The 12,751-nt window shown below is 46.2% G+C and overlaps 1 protein-coding gene across 1 annotated transcript in view; it reads left to right on the top strand.

Annotated features, from left to right (window-relative positions):
* Positions 1 to 8,053: 8,053 nt before the first annotated feature.
* NECAB2 (N-terminal EF-hand calcium binding protein 2) overlaps positions 8,054 to 12,751 on the top strand; it is a 371,797-nt gene continuing 367,099 nt past the window's right edge. The window contains exon 1 of the mRNA XM_074968571.1: positions 8,054 to 8,185. The gene's annotated coding sequence lies outside the window, so the exon portion shown is untranslated. The remainder of the gene's footprint in view (positions 8,186 to 12,751) is intronic.

Below are 12,751 nucleotides of genomic sequence, written 5' to 3'. Positions count from 1 at the left end.
ACCCCTGTGTCAGCCCAGTAAGCCAGCTGTGTACAAAGGAGTTTTGCAGGAGTCTAGCAGACATGGAATCCCTCGCCCGCTTAAAGCTTGACTAGCTGCTCAGTGACCATTACTAGTCCCATCTTGGGTTTGCCAGTGCATGTATTGATTCACTGGTCTCGTCACACTCTACCCAGTTTGCCCTACGGCAGACCTCTGTGGCTGGGGTAGAGGGAGTCCCCACAGAGCACAGCATGTGGGCTTCACACACCTTGTTCCCAACCACACACAGATGACCTGCACTTTTGCTGCTACTTTCAGGGCCTTCTACAAATCAATTTCCACAAATAGATAGTGGTGGGGGGTGTGGGTATCTCATTCTCCACTTCAATAAAGTCTATGGAAATAGACAGGGGAGCTGAGAGCCATTGAACCAAACTATAAACTCTGTATATTATAACCATTTCAAGCTAGGGGGTGCGGCAGCACCCCTAATTCCAGCACATATGGAAATAGGATGCACAGAAACTCAGAGTATCAAGGGTTAACCTTGTACACCTATCTTCCACAAAGGTATAGTACAAGTAAACAACACTGTATCCTGTCAGGGTTCCTTCCCCACTCTGAACTCTAGGGTACAGATGTGGGGACCCGCATGAAAGACCTCCTAAACTTATTCTTACCAGCTTAGGTTAAAAACTTCCCCAACGTACAAACTTTGCCTTGTCCTTGAACAGTATACTGCCACCACAAAGCGTTTTAAACAAAGAACAGGGAAAGAGACCACTTGGAGACGTCTTCCCCCAAAATATCCTCCCCAAGCCCTACACACACCCCTTTCCTGGGGAGGCTTGAGAATAATATCCTAACCGATTGGTTACAAAATCATCAAAGACCCAAACCCCTGGATCTTGGAACAATGGAAAAATCAATCAGGTTCTTAAAAGAAGGATTTTATTAAAAAAGAAAAGTAAAAATCATCTCTGTAAAATCAGGATGGAAAATACTTTACAGGGTATTCAGATTCAAAACACAGAGGATCCTCCTCTGGGCAAAACCTTAAAGTTACAGAAAACAGGAATAAACTTCCCTCTTAACACAGGGAAAATTCACATAAAACAAAAGATAAACTAATCCGCCTTGCCTGGCTTACCTATACTGGTTGCAATATTGGAGACTTGGATTAGGATGGATTGGAGAAGATGGATTTCTGTCTGGCCTCTCTCAGTCCCAAGAGAGAACAACCACATAAACAAAGACCACAAACTAAAGCCTCTTTTCTCTCTCCTCTCCCCCACCCCCAAGATTTGAAAGTATCTCATCCCCTTATTGGTTCTTTGGGTCAGGTGCCGGCCAAGTTAGCGGAGCTTCTTAACCCTTTACAGGTAACAGGATGTTGCCTCTGGCCAGGAGGGACTTTATAGCACTGTATACAGACAGGTGGTTACCCTTCCCTTTATATTTATGACCTATTCCAATTAATGTGTATGGGGCAGAAGGCTCAAGGGTCCTGATGTATCACAGGGCCCAACCCCCACTGGTCCCCAGGGATTTGTGGGGGGCCAAGGCTATCTGTGTATTGGTGTCTCTGCATTTGCCCCTGGAGACCCTGACAGCATAGCTCTGATGAGATTGCACTGGCACAGCATATTCCCCACCCCCTACTATGGTTTCTTCTGGGATCCTCCTTAATAGCTATTCTTACCGTGCAGGGTATTCTGTGAGGCAGGTAATAGAGCCCTAGTCTGTGCTTCCTTTTCTGGGCAGTTTCTGTGGGTCATGGCCAAGGATAAGTATCTCTTCTGCCCAAGCCACTGCTCCCCTAGTCCCTTGCTCTTCACCCTGCACAGATCAGTAGAGAGGCCTGTGCAGTGTCTAGATGAAAGAGGCCAGAGCCACAGAGCCCTGCTCTGCTGGGGGGAAGGTCCATGCACACTCCCTCCCTGGCTTCTGGAGCCTTTGAATAATTTGACTGTCCTGCATTGGTTCCTGGCTTCACTTGAATTTCATTGTCTGCACAGAGGTCACAGTGCTATAAGTTTTCAGTTTCACGCTGTATTTGTGGTCCAGTTGAAAAGATCAATACACTTGGCAGAATGCACCTTTCTTAAAATAGATGTTTTGGCCAAGCCTAGCATTCCTGCATCAGCAGCAAATGGAGCAGAGTCCAAGAACCAATGGGTCATCTAAAAACATTGGACTTCATGGGCAAGGAGGCTGGGAATAATGGGTATTTATAGGAGTGACACTAGCTGAAACACGGCTATGCATGTCATTAAATCCAAGCTCATGGAGTAGAGCTCATACAGTACATTCCAGCCGCAGAGGCCATGTCACTAGGATCTAGTCTAGTATCTATATGTCAGCTTCTCAGGATCAGGGTAAAAACCACCCCTTTCCAGTTGAGGGGGCTTATTTAAAAAGTATTAGTTGGCTTGCTTTTTCCAGTGGGAATCAATGTATTGCATGCTGTGGAGGATGAGAAAGGGAAGGAGGTTTAGCAACAGGTGCTTAGGAAATATCCTGTGTCCCATCCTGCTACAATACTGAGGAAATAGTCCCCTCTACAAGACAATTTACTGCTCAGTGAGTAACAAATCCTCAAGGGCAGGAGTATGTCGTGTAAATCAAAGCCAATTATCTCCCACTTCTTTCTCTGCAACACAGAAGACCATTGTAAAATGCGCTTTTACATTAGTCACTGGAGTCAATGGACACGCACCACTGCTGGGTGAGGGTGTTGTTAACCTTTTGTAACTCTGACTGATATCATGTGACAGGGGCCAGGAAACAACGTTTCTCTACTGCTAAGAGACTAAGCTTTATTTCATCAAAGTTTGATGATTTGGCAAAATCAGAATGTTTTGCAGACAGTCCAAGGGACCCAGGCATGGTTTCTTGCCAGCTTGCCTGCGCAGCTCCACGGCAGTCAACCTGCTAACCCAGGGAGCCCAGGGCTTCCAGAGTCCACGACTCTGTGGTTCCATTCCCTGCTGGAGAATTTGGAAGTTTGTAAGGTTTGCTCCTAAAACAAAATGTCAAAGTATCCCCCATCACAAAACCTCTCTAGTACGTACTGTACAGAAGCCTCCAGTCCAAAATTAAACTAAACAAGGGGTTCTCCAGCTATCTTATTCTGAAGACCATTTTGCAAGAGAAATTTTTAAGTGTCCATTTCCCTTCCAACACTCAAAACTTGGGTCTCACCCTTCATTATGCTCTGCAATACCAGGGGCTCCTACAGGCCAGTCCGAGAACTACCAAACTGCAGTGCAGTGGCATTCAGTAAGTTTCTAACATTTATTATCTTGATTTAAATAAAGAGATGCCTATCCAAAGCTCCTGGTGCCCTAACGCATTGATACAATAAAATCCCAGGTTTCAGAGTAGCAGCCGTGTTAGTCTGTATTCGCAAAAAGAAAAGGAGTACTTGTGGCACCTTAGAGACTAACCAATTTATTTGAGCATAAGCTTTCGTGAGCTACAGCTCACTTCATCGGATGCAAGAAATCCCAGCAACCTTAAAATGATCCTTTTAACAGGAACTCAGAGTCAGCCCTCTCCAAAAACTCTGACTCACGCAGTGTGCCTGGAACTGCATCTCATGCTGGTTATTTTGAACCAAGATCTCCTTATCCTTATACTCTAGATCTCTTTAGAGCCAGAGTGGCCGTTTCTATTACCCTAACGAAGTAAGATACAAAAAAAGGGCAAAACCTCTCTTACTTTTCCCTTACTCTTAGGCCTAAAAGGTTTTTCGACACATTTTTAGCTTAAAAGTGTCAGGAATGCCACATCTGGTCCTTACTTTGGTGGAGGACCTACTGGGAGTTGCAGCATATTTATTGTGAGTGTTCGCTCCTTGACTGAAGAGAGGAGTGTCATCTTTAACAAAAGACTTCCTCTTTTTAAAGTTTTCCTTGGCTTTCTGAGTTTAAATAGGTGTTCGAAAAACAGTTTTGAAACTGGCTGACAAAGAATACCTCCCCCTGCTCAATGGCTTAAATTTCACTCTCTTGACTCTTTTCCCACCTACCCTCTGATACATTATGGTGTCTGCAGAACTAATAAAATCATGGCGACCAGTATTTCTATAGTCTTTAAAAGCAGACACCCTCTCCTATTTAAAGTGGCTCTAGAATATCAACCTGCTTGTTACTGGAGGAAATATTACTTACTTGGACTCAACCACTGAATCAGTTTTATACGTCATTTTTCAACTGGGGCCAGATATGATGGGAGACTTCCATTTAAGCTATATGGCCATCAGTGCAGAAGGGGGATCATAGCATAGCACACCTGAAGAGCATGCTAATATACTGATGTAAGCGACCCCCAACTGGATTATATAAAAGGCTCTCAAAAGGGAAGATTAGCAGGAGCACACGATGAGAGTGGACCACTTACCATAATACAAGAAATAAGAGCTTTCTAGGAGTTAAGCTGCCTCCTTGGTTTGTTCTGAACCCACCTCTGCATGGTCCCATTCATTTCAGGGAATTGTTCTGATTTACAGACACTGATTTACTAACGGGTAGTAAATGATTCATAAAATTAAATGGCCTCACCAGCACAGTGCACATGCAAAGGGAGCGTGGACAATGCTCTGCAATCAACAGCAGCTGGTCAGCCATGCAGTTACACATCACCACAAGTTAAAGGTATGAGTTATTTACCCAGGTATTTACATCACCACAAGATGAAGGTATTAGTTATTTAAAATGTTTATCCAGGTAGAAATGTCCATCTGGAAATGCGTTGTCCATAAAAAATAAAAAGAGGATAAAGTTACAAAGCAGTAACTGCCACTACATAATCAGATCAATTTTATCACGATACTGTAGGAAAGCTAGCTTGCCTCTATCAGATCAGTTGCGTGACTATGAATCCTTAGATCAATTTAAAAATAATCCCACTTAATGTACAACATAGACCTGATTCCCACTTTGTTGAAGTAGCCTAATTTACTTCAGTGGAGCTACACAGATGTAAAAAGCAGCGTAACACCCTAAGGTTTGCAGTCGTCCACTGATTTGGCACCAGTGTGACAGAGCAGAGAATAAGTCCCACACCTGTTTCATTTGAGGAACGCTGGCCAGGTGAGACTTGGTGGGACTCAACAGGACATGGCATGGCTTTGTGCCAGTCTGGTGACAAGTCTGCTGTAAACCTGGCTTCAGGCAGTTAAGCCAGGTTTTATGGCCATTTTACATCACCTGGGCATCGCAAAGCACCCAGAGACTACCAGTAAGTGTAGCCCCATATTTAAGAGGCAGAGCTTTCTCTGTGTGGCCTGTTACCCTAGCAAACACTTCTTGCAATGGGCAATATCATGAGTGTTTTCCTCATAGTATTCTGGGCCCTGGAAGTATACAATTTACTTGACAGTCCAATTCCATCATCCCTTGGGCAGGAGGAAATCCCCGTATTGCTCCCAAAGGGATGCATGCTGGTTTTTTTAGGATGTCTTGGTTCCAAGCAGGAAAAGCCATTTTTTTTTTTTTACTAATGCTAGAGCCCTCAGGGAAAAGGATTCATTAGCAGCTCAGGTGGTAATTTACCAGATGCTTGTTTTACATACACCAGCGTAAATCTGGACTCATTTCACTAGTCAATGGAAACAATGCAGATATTTAGAGGGGTTAGTTCAGAACCTGATCCATGGAACCTTCCTCAATAAAGTGCAGGGTGAACATGAGCTGGGCCTAGAAAAGACAGTTCCAAAAAATCTCACTGAAAGGGGCTACAGAAGTGCAAAATGTTACATTATAAATGGGAGGCTTGTGCCCTTAAAATGGATGCATTTGCAAATTTCTGTCATAATTAAGGAGGCCCACAGAATGTTTTGCCTTGAAGGATATAAGTTTCAGTGAGCAAACACAGGGACAGCAAGAAACCCAATTAGCAATATTAAATAATCCCTTTAACGGGAATAAACTAAAAATGAAATTTAAAATTGGCAAGTTTGGGAGAATTGTTCTCTCACATGAGGCTACAGAACAGCTAAAGTCCTACCAAGATCATTTGCAATGTCTTGGCATTTATCACACTAGTTATTCTCTATTACCGTAATTCTAAATCAAATGGAAGTCTCAAAGGACCAGATAGTTTTCAGAGTTAATAATGTGCCCATATGCCTTTCAGCTAGGAAAGCATTGACAGTTTATAAACAACTCCTTGATGTTGCCATTGGGTAATAGAAGTCCCTAATCAGCCATAATGCAAATTAATGTAAGCTCAACCAAAAATTTTGTAATGAAAGTCCAAGTTCTAACACCCACGCGATGCATCTAAGACAAAGGCAATCATCAATACATCCTTTCCAACAGCAGAGCACAGAATAATTTCCAAAGTTTATGGAACATGCAAGCAGGAGGTTCAGTTCAGAGAGAAAATTCTGGAGTCTTATTTTTAACTCTGGATTAAGTTCACTTTGCTCTTACATGAGTACAACTCCTATTGATTTCAGTGGGCAAGCACAGGGCTAAGGACTCAGTCCTACACCCACTGATGTCAGGGGGAGCGTTACTATTAACTTCAGTGGATGCAGAATCAACCCTTACATGAGACAGAAATGTGGCCCCTGGCCCTGTCAGTGGCTCCCTGCTGAAATGAAGGACTCCGGCGTACTGCACTGTTCATTGAGGAGGACAGTGTTTCAAAGTGCCTGACAGGATTGAGCTGTTGAACTATACACATGCAGTATAGTTCAGGTTTCAATTAAGAAAACCCTGTAATCTGTCATTAAGATGTTTAAATCTCAAATGTGTACAGTAATTTAACTGTACAGTGAACAAGAAACCCAGCATCACCAAAAAGCAAAAGCGTGTGTTCTTAAGGACATAGGCCCAGACCCTGTGCTGCAGCTCACCTCCTGAGCCAGCTTTGTGTCTCCCAAATTTGGGGCTCAGTCCAGGTCTGCCTGGTCCTCAGTGTAAGAGAAACTCCTGAGACTGCTCTACTGTATGGCCCAAAGAGTTTCTGTGTGTGTTTTGGGGGGTGGGGGGGTGGGGTGAGAAAACCTGGATTTGTGCTGGAAATGGCCCACCTTGATTATCATGCACATTATAGGGAGAGTGGTTACTTTGGATGAGCTATTACCAGCAGGAGAGTGAGTTTGTGTGTGTGTGTTTTTTGGGGAAAAAAAAGGGGGGGGGGGAGAAAACCTGTATTTGTGCTGGAAATGTCCCACCTTGATTTTCATGCACGTTGTAAGGAGAGTGGTCACTTTGGATAGGCTATTACCAGCAGGAGAGTGAGTTTGTGTGTGTGGTTTTTGGAGGGGGGTGAGGGGGTGAGAGAACCTGGATTTGTGCAGGAAATGGCCCACCTTGATTATCATACACATTGTGAAGAGAGTGGTCACTTTGGATGGGCTATTACCAGCAGGAGAGTGAGTTTGTGTGTGGGGGGGCGGAGGGTGAGAAAACCTGGATTTGTGCTGGAAATGGCCCAACTTGATGATCACTTTAGATAAGCTATTACCAGCAGGAGAGTGGGGTGGGAGGAGGTATTGTTTCATGGTCTCTGTGTGTATATAATGTCTTCTGCAGCTTCCACAGTATGCATCCGATGAAGTGAGCTGTAGCTCACGAAAGCTCATGCTCAAATAAATTGGCTAGTCTCTAAGGTGCCACAAGTACTCCTTTTCTTTTTGCGAATACAGACTAACACGGCTGTTACTCTGAAACCTGTGTGTAGAGTGTTCGCGTTGTGGTGTTGATTTGTCCCTGCTTTCGACAACGTGAGTTTTCCTGAACCCTTCATTGTCTTTTTTCCCCTTTGCGAGGTAGTTCACCTTCCCTGGTTCTTATTTTCTCTCAGGATGACTAACAGGCTGGTGTGAATCCCTTTATAGGTGGAGTAATTTGAAAGCTCTTTCTCTTAACAGAAAGACAGCATGCCACTGCATAGTTGCTTATTTTATTATTCCAGTAAAGTATCATATCAGTAATAGGAAAATTAACGAAATAGTCAAAAATAGGTCACCTAAAAAACTTCTCACCAGAGGCTGGCAGGGAAGGAGTTAACTCTCCCCATCTGGGTAGCTGGAGCATAGTTTGTTTTCCCACAGCTGCAGGGATTTGCAGAGTAGCAGGGCTGGGCCAGCTAGAGAGAAGTAATTACTGTGCCCCTCACCCTGCCTGCTATAAAAGGAAGGAGGCAGAGGCAGTGGGAAAAGGTCTGCTAGGAGAAGAGTTAAAAGGTAAAGTGGGGTCTTCCTTTTTAAAGCTGCCCCTACTCTGGTAGGGGGAGGGTCCTGTTATATTTGTGACCGGGCCTGGGAGAAGCTGGCCTTTTCTGTGATTCCAAACTATTGCAGGGTGTTACTCCACCCAGCACCACAGAACCCTCCCCGGCTTTGACCAGGCAGTCATGCACCACAGTGAGGCTACCAGGTAAGCTTCCAGGTTAAGCCTGGGTGCAGGCAGTATCAGGTGGTGCTCTCAGGCTAGGAATTTAGCTGGGAAATTCCTTATGCAATGCCCCCTACCTTAGACTGTACTCTTCTGTACCCAATATGCCCTTCTTTTCCTTTAGTGAGGGGATGATCCTGTAAGGTATTGAGTGCCTCCCCCCAACCACTGATAAGCAACCGATTGTGCTTGCATTGTCTTTAAACAGGGGCTGGGCAAGTGTGCATTGTGTTAGCTGAGGGTATGCCTACCCGGCAAAGGAAAACCCGTAGCTAGCCTGTGCTAGCCGACTTGGGCTGCGGGGTCTTGTTGCTATGCCAACATCTGGGGTGGGAGCTGAGACTGTAGGACCCTGTGTGGTGGGAGGGTCCCAGAGCTTGGACTCTAGCCTGAGCCCAGAAGTCTCCACTGTGGTGAAGTAGCTGTGAGCCCATGTCGGCAGACAAGCGGTGGCGTTTTCTTCCCTGTGTAGACAGAGGGGGATAGCTCTGTCAACACAGCTCAGTGCTGACCTGTGGCAGGCCTGCTATTCTGCTCTGTGGCTTCTTGTGAGGTGACATTGGTAACGGTGCAGGGGGGTGATAGTCACAAGGAGGAAGACGAGGATGAAGTCCCCCATCTCAGTCCCTTTATAGTTAGACCCCATCCCTAGAAAAGAGGCCTGGTGGAAAAAGGAGAATAATCCTAGTGACTCCATGAAAATCTCAGTGTAGAACATACAACAAGGGAGAGACTCCCTGCCCCTGAAGTGTGAGGTAGAAATGTTGCCAAGTCAAAGGAGAATTGTGCCTCTGCAGAGAGAAGAATGGAAAGTAGGTGGCAATTCCACTGTCTCAACCTCTTCTTCCTGCCTGTTGCTGGCTGGCTTAGGTGTGTGTGCCGGTGACTCCTGCTGCTGGGCAGGGTAGCTGGCTTTGCTGGTGCTGAATTTCAGGGGGGAAAGTGAGGGGCCTGTTTGAGCTCAAGCCCAACTGCAGCCACCCTTCTCCATAATTATGTATTAAGATAGGGGGCAAGAGTTCATGATGCAGGACTTCGTGGCTGTAGGCTGCCCTTGTGACAGGAGACCTGCTGTTCCCTCTTCAGCCATGCAATCACCAGGCTCGGAGAAAATCAAAGCTCAGAGAAACAGGGTTGTGTAGAGCCAGTAACTATTCTAGGACTGCAGCCATTTTGCCCGTAATACTTGCACTGTCAAGAAGGAAAGCTGAAAGTGTTTAATTAAAATCTTAAGTAGTCTGGGATCCTAGGTGTAGGGCCCTACCAAATTCACGGTCCATTTTGGCCAATTTCACAGTAATAGGGTTTTTAAAATGGTAAATGTCATGATTTCAGCTATTTAAATCTGAAATGTCAGGGTGCTGTAATTGTAGGGGTCCTGACCCAAAAAGGAGTTGGGGGGTGTTGTAGCACGGCTACCCTTACACAGCACGGCTACTGGCGGTGGTGCTGCCTTCAGAGCTGGGCAGCTGGAGAGCGGCAGTGGCTGCTGGCCGGGAGCCCAGCTCTGAAGACCGAGGCAACACCAGTGCAGAAGTAAGGGTGGCCTGGTATGGTATCGCCACCCTTACTTCTGTGCTGCTGCTGGTGGGGAGCTGCCTTCAGAGCTGGGCACCCGGCCAACAGCCATCACCCTCTGGCTGCCCTGCTCTGAAGGCAGCGCAGAAGTAAGGGTGGCAATACTGCAACCCCCTAACTCTTTTGGGTCAGGACCCCCCCATTTGAGAAATGCTGGTCTCCCCTGTGAAATCTGCCTAGGCTAGGGTAAAAGCACAGACAAGACCAGATTTCATGGTCTGTGATGTGTTTTTTCATGGCCGCGAATGTGGTAGGGACCTACCTATGTGTAAACCAAAAGTTAGGTCTTGACATGCTTCTGTAGGCTAGGCACCTCCAGAGAGGTGTGAGCCCTAATTCTTTTTTCCTTCCAGCGAAGCACCGCACCGGCATGATGATGGGGGAAGAGGACAAAGTTGGTCTTATTTCCTTTGCTCTCCCAGAGAGGAAGAGTGGGGTTAGGAGCACTCCCTGACCTAAGATATAGCAACCCCTGAGGCTCCTTTGGCGTAGGCTTTGACACCGCCAAAAGGCAATATGGTGTAGTGTATAGACAGGCCTGGATTAAAGGATTTTGGGAAATATGGGGGGGGGGGGCCTCCACCTTCCATGAATTGGACAGCAAAGTGCCCCCCTTATCTCCAAATGCCCCTCTCTTCCCATTCCCCACATAGACCCCTGAATGCCACTCCCACCCCACATAGACCCTAACAACTCTCCTCCAGCCCCCATATGCATCCCAAGAATGCTCACCACAGCCTTCCACTGCCCCCAACATCTCCCATTTTCCCCCCACAGCCCTCACAATTCCCACCACTCGCCCCCAACACTCCCAACTCTCCTCATAACCCACCAACAACTTGTTCCCAGCCCCTCCCCCTCTACATCTTTCCGGCCACTCACCGGCGCCCCTCCCCCAAAGCTCAGTGCCCCATTGGTGGGCTAGGGTGGCTCCTCCTTTTCGTGGTCACCCAGCTTTGCTTGCTGTGCATTCACAGGGCCCTGTACCTCTCAGATTTGGCCCAGCTGCCCCTCTGTTATGATGAAGTGGCTGGGCCAAATTTGGCATTATGACACCACACTGCTCAGTATTCTTCTCCCTCCCCTTCAGGGAGGGACCCAGACAACTGGAGTGGAGGCTCTGTACAAGTGCACTTTGGCTAATCTGGGCCTGTAGGTATAGCACTGATTGGAATCAGGAGGCTGGATCCTGTTTCTTGCACTTTATTTTTGTGCCTCTGTTTCCCCTCCTATCCTTGTCATTTAGGCTGTAAGCTCTCAGGGGCAGGTACTGTCTTAAAGTATGCAGAGCACCTAACACAGAATGGCTCTGATATGAGCTGGGGCCTTTGGACACTGCAAATAATTACCATTATAGCCAGTTTCTCTGAACTGTGAGATCAGAGCGTCTGATCAAAGTTGTGGGGTGTGTGGTTTTTTTTAAGCCATTAAGAGTATCCACTGATCGCAACAAAACTCCTGGATTGAAGCTCTGTTATCTGGTTTATCAGATGTTGTTGTTCTGCACATCGCACTGCTGCTTCTGCAGGAAGACTTGACCAGTTGCCTGACAAAGTTGTGTGGTTTTTTTCAAAACGAGCAATGTGAGACCAGTGACAGGAACAAGGATGTGTGGAACTGTGGACTAAAGAACTGCAAATTGCATTGCTTTGCAGTGACTTGTGTTCAGGGAAACATGGCTTGTTGCTTTCGTAGCATCTTCTTGAATTTTAACAGTGGACAAAAATATTTTCAAGAGAATTAATATTCAGTTACAATTTCTTCTGGCTGGTTCATCTCTCCAGGTGACTGAATAAGGCTTAATTAAAATGGCCTGTTAATACACACATTTAAATGCTATAGAGTCATGCTAAAAACAGTCAAAGATATGTAGTAAGAAAGTGCCCATTGCAAGTGTGCCTAGGTGGCACTAAGATGCTTTCTCTAATGAAAGCTTTGGAGATCTTGTATTGGAACAATGGAGACATTTCCAATATGGTGTCACTATGTAGTGACTCCATAGTCCTTTTATATTCAGATCTGGCTTAGTTTGACAGCAGAAATTAGTCCCCTTTTTCCCCTTATCAATCTGCACCAGGGATTAAGCATTGGCCCCTGCTAAAGAATAGTCCCATGTACAGCCCCACTGTCCCAGTTCTCTGGTGGTTTCACTCCAATGGAGCCAGGCTGCCTTGGTCAATGGCTGCTCTTAGAATTGAGGAAAGGCTTCCCTGGCAGCAATGTAGAGAACCAGAGCAGTACAGTACAGGTGGGACTGGGGAGGGTGGAGAGCTCAAAATGAGGAGAAGCTTAAATGCTAGGAAAAGAGGGGGAAAGTCAGTGCAGGAGCTGATATCTCTGGGCAGCAGGCAGGGAACATGATAGTAGCTGCTGTATTTTTGGATGAGATTGAAAGGGGCAGGGATGGGAATTGAAAGCTGGAGGAAAAGGCCTATGGGTGGGAGGTGTTCCTCGGCCCTTAAAGGGAGCTGTGAGGCAGCTCTGGGCTCAGACATGCAGTGTACTTACTGGGATAGAAATTTATGGTTTGTTTAGCACTCTTGCCATCTGCCCGGTGGGGATTGTCCACCAAGGACTGCACCTGACTTCCACTCGAGTGTGAATGAAACGGCCTTCACTGACAAAGCTTCTAGATCCAGCCTGCCCATTTTAGCAGGGGGAAACACAAACCATTACTCATCCTGATGGGTTTTATAATGGTGCAGTGCAAGATGGGCTTCCAGGAAGCCCTTAACAGAGAGTAGGTGGGGAAATCTTTCTATGGCCAGTTGTCTTCT

Source organism: Natator depressus, chromosome 12, assembly GCF_965152275.1.
Source record: "Natator depressus isolate rNatDep1 chromosome 12, rNatDep2.hap1, whole genome shotgun sequence".
Taxonomy (NCBI): domain Eukaryota; kingdom Metazoa; phylum Chordata; order Testudines; family Cheloniidae; genus Natator; species Natator depressus.
Note: the sequence above shows the minus strand (reverse complement) of the source record. Positions and strands in the feature narration are given on the sequence as shown.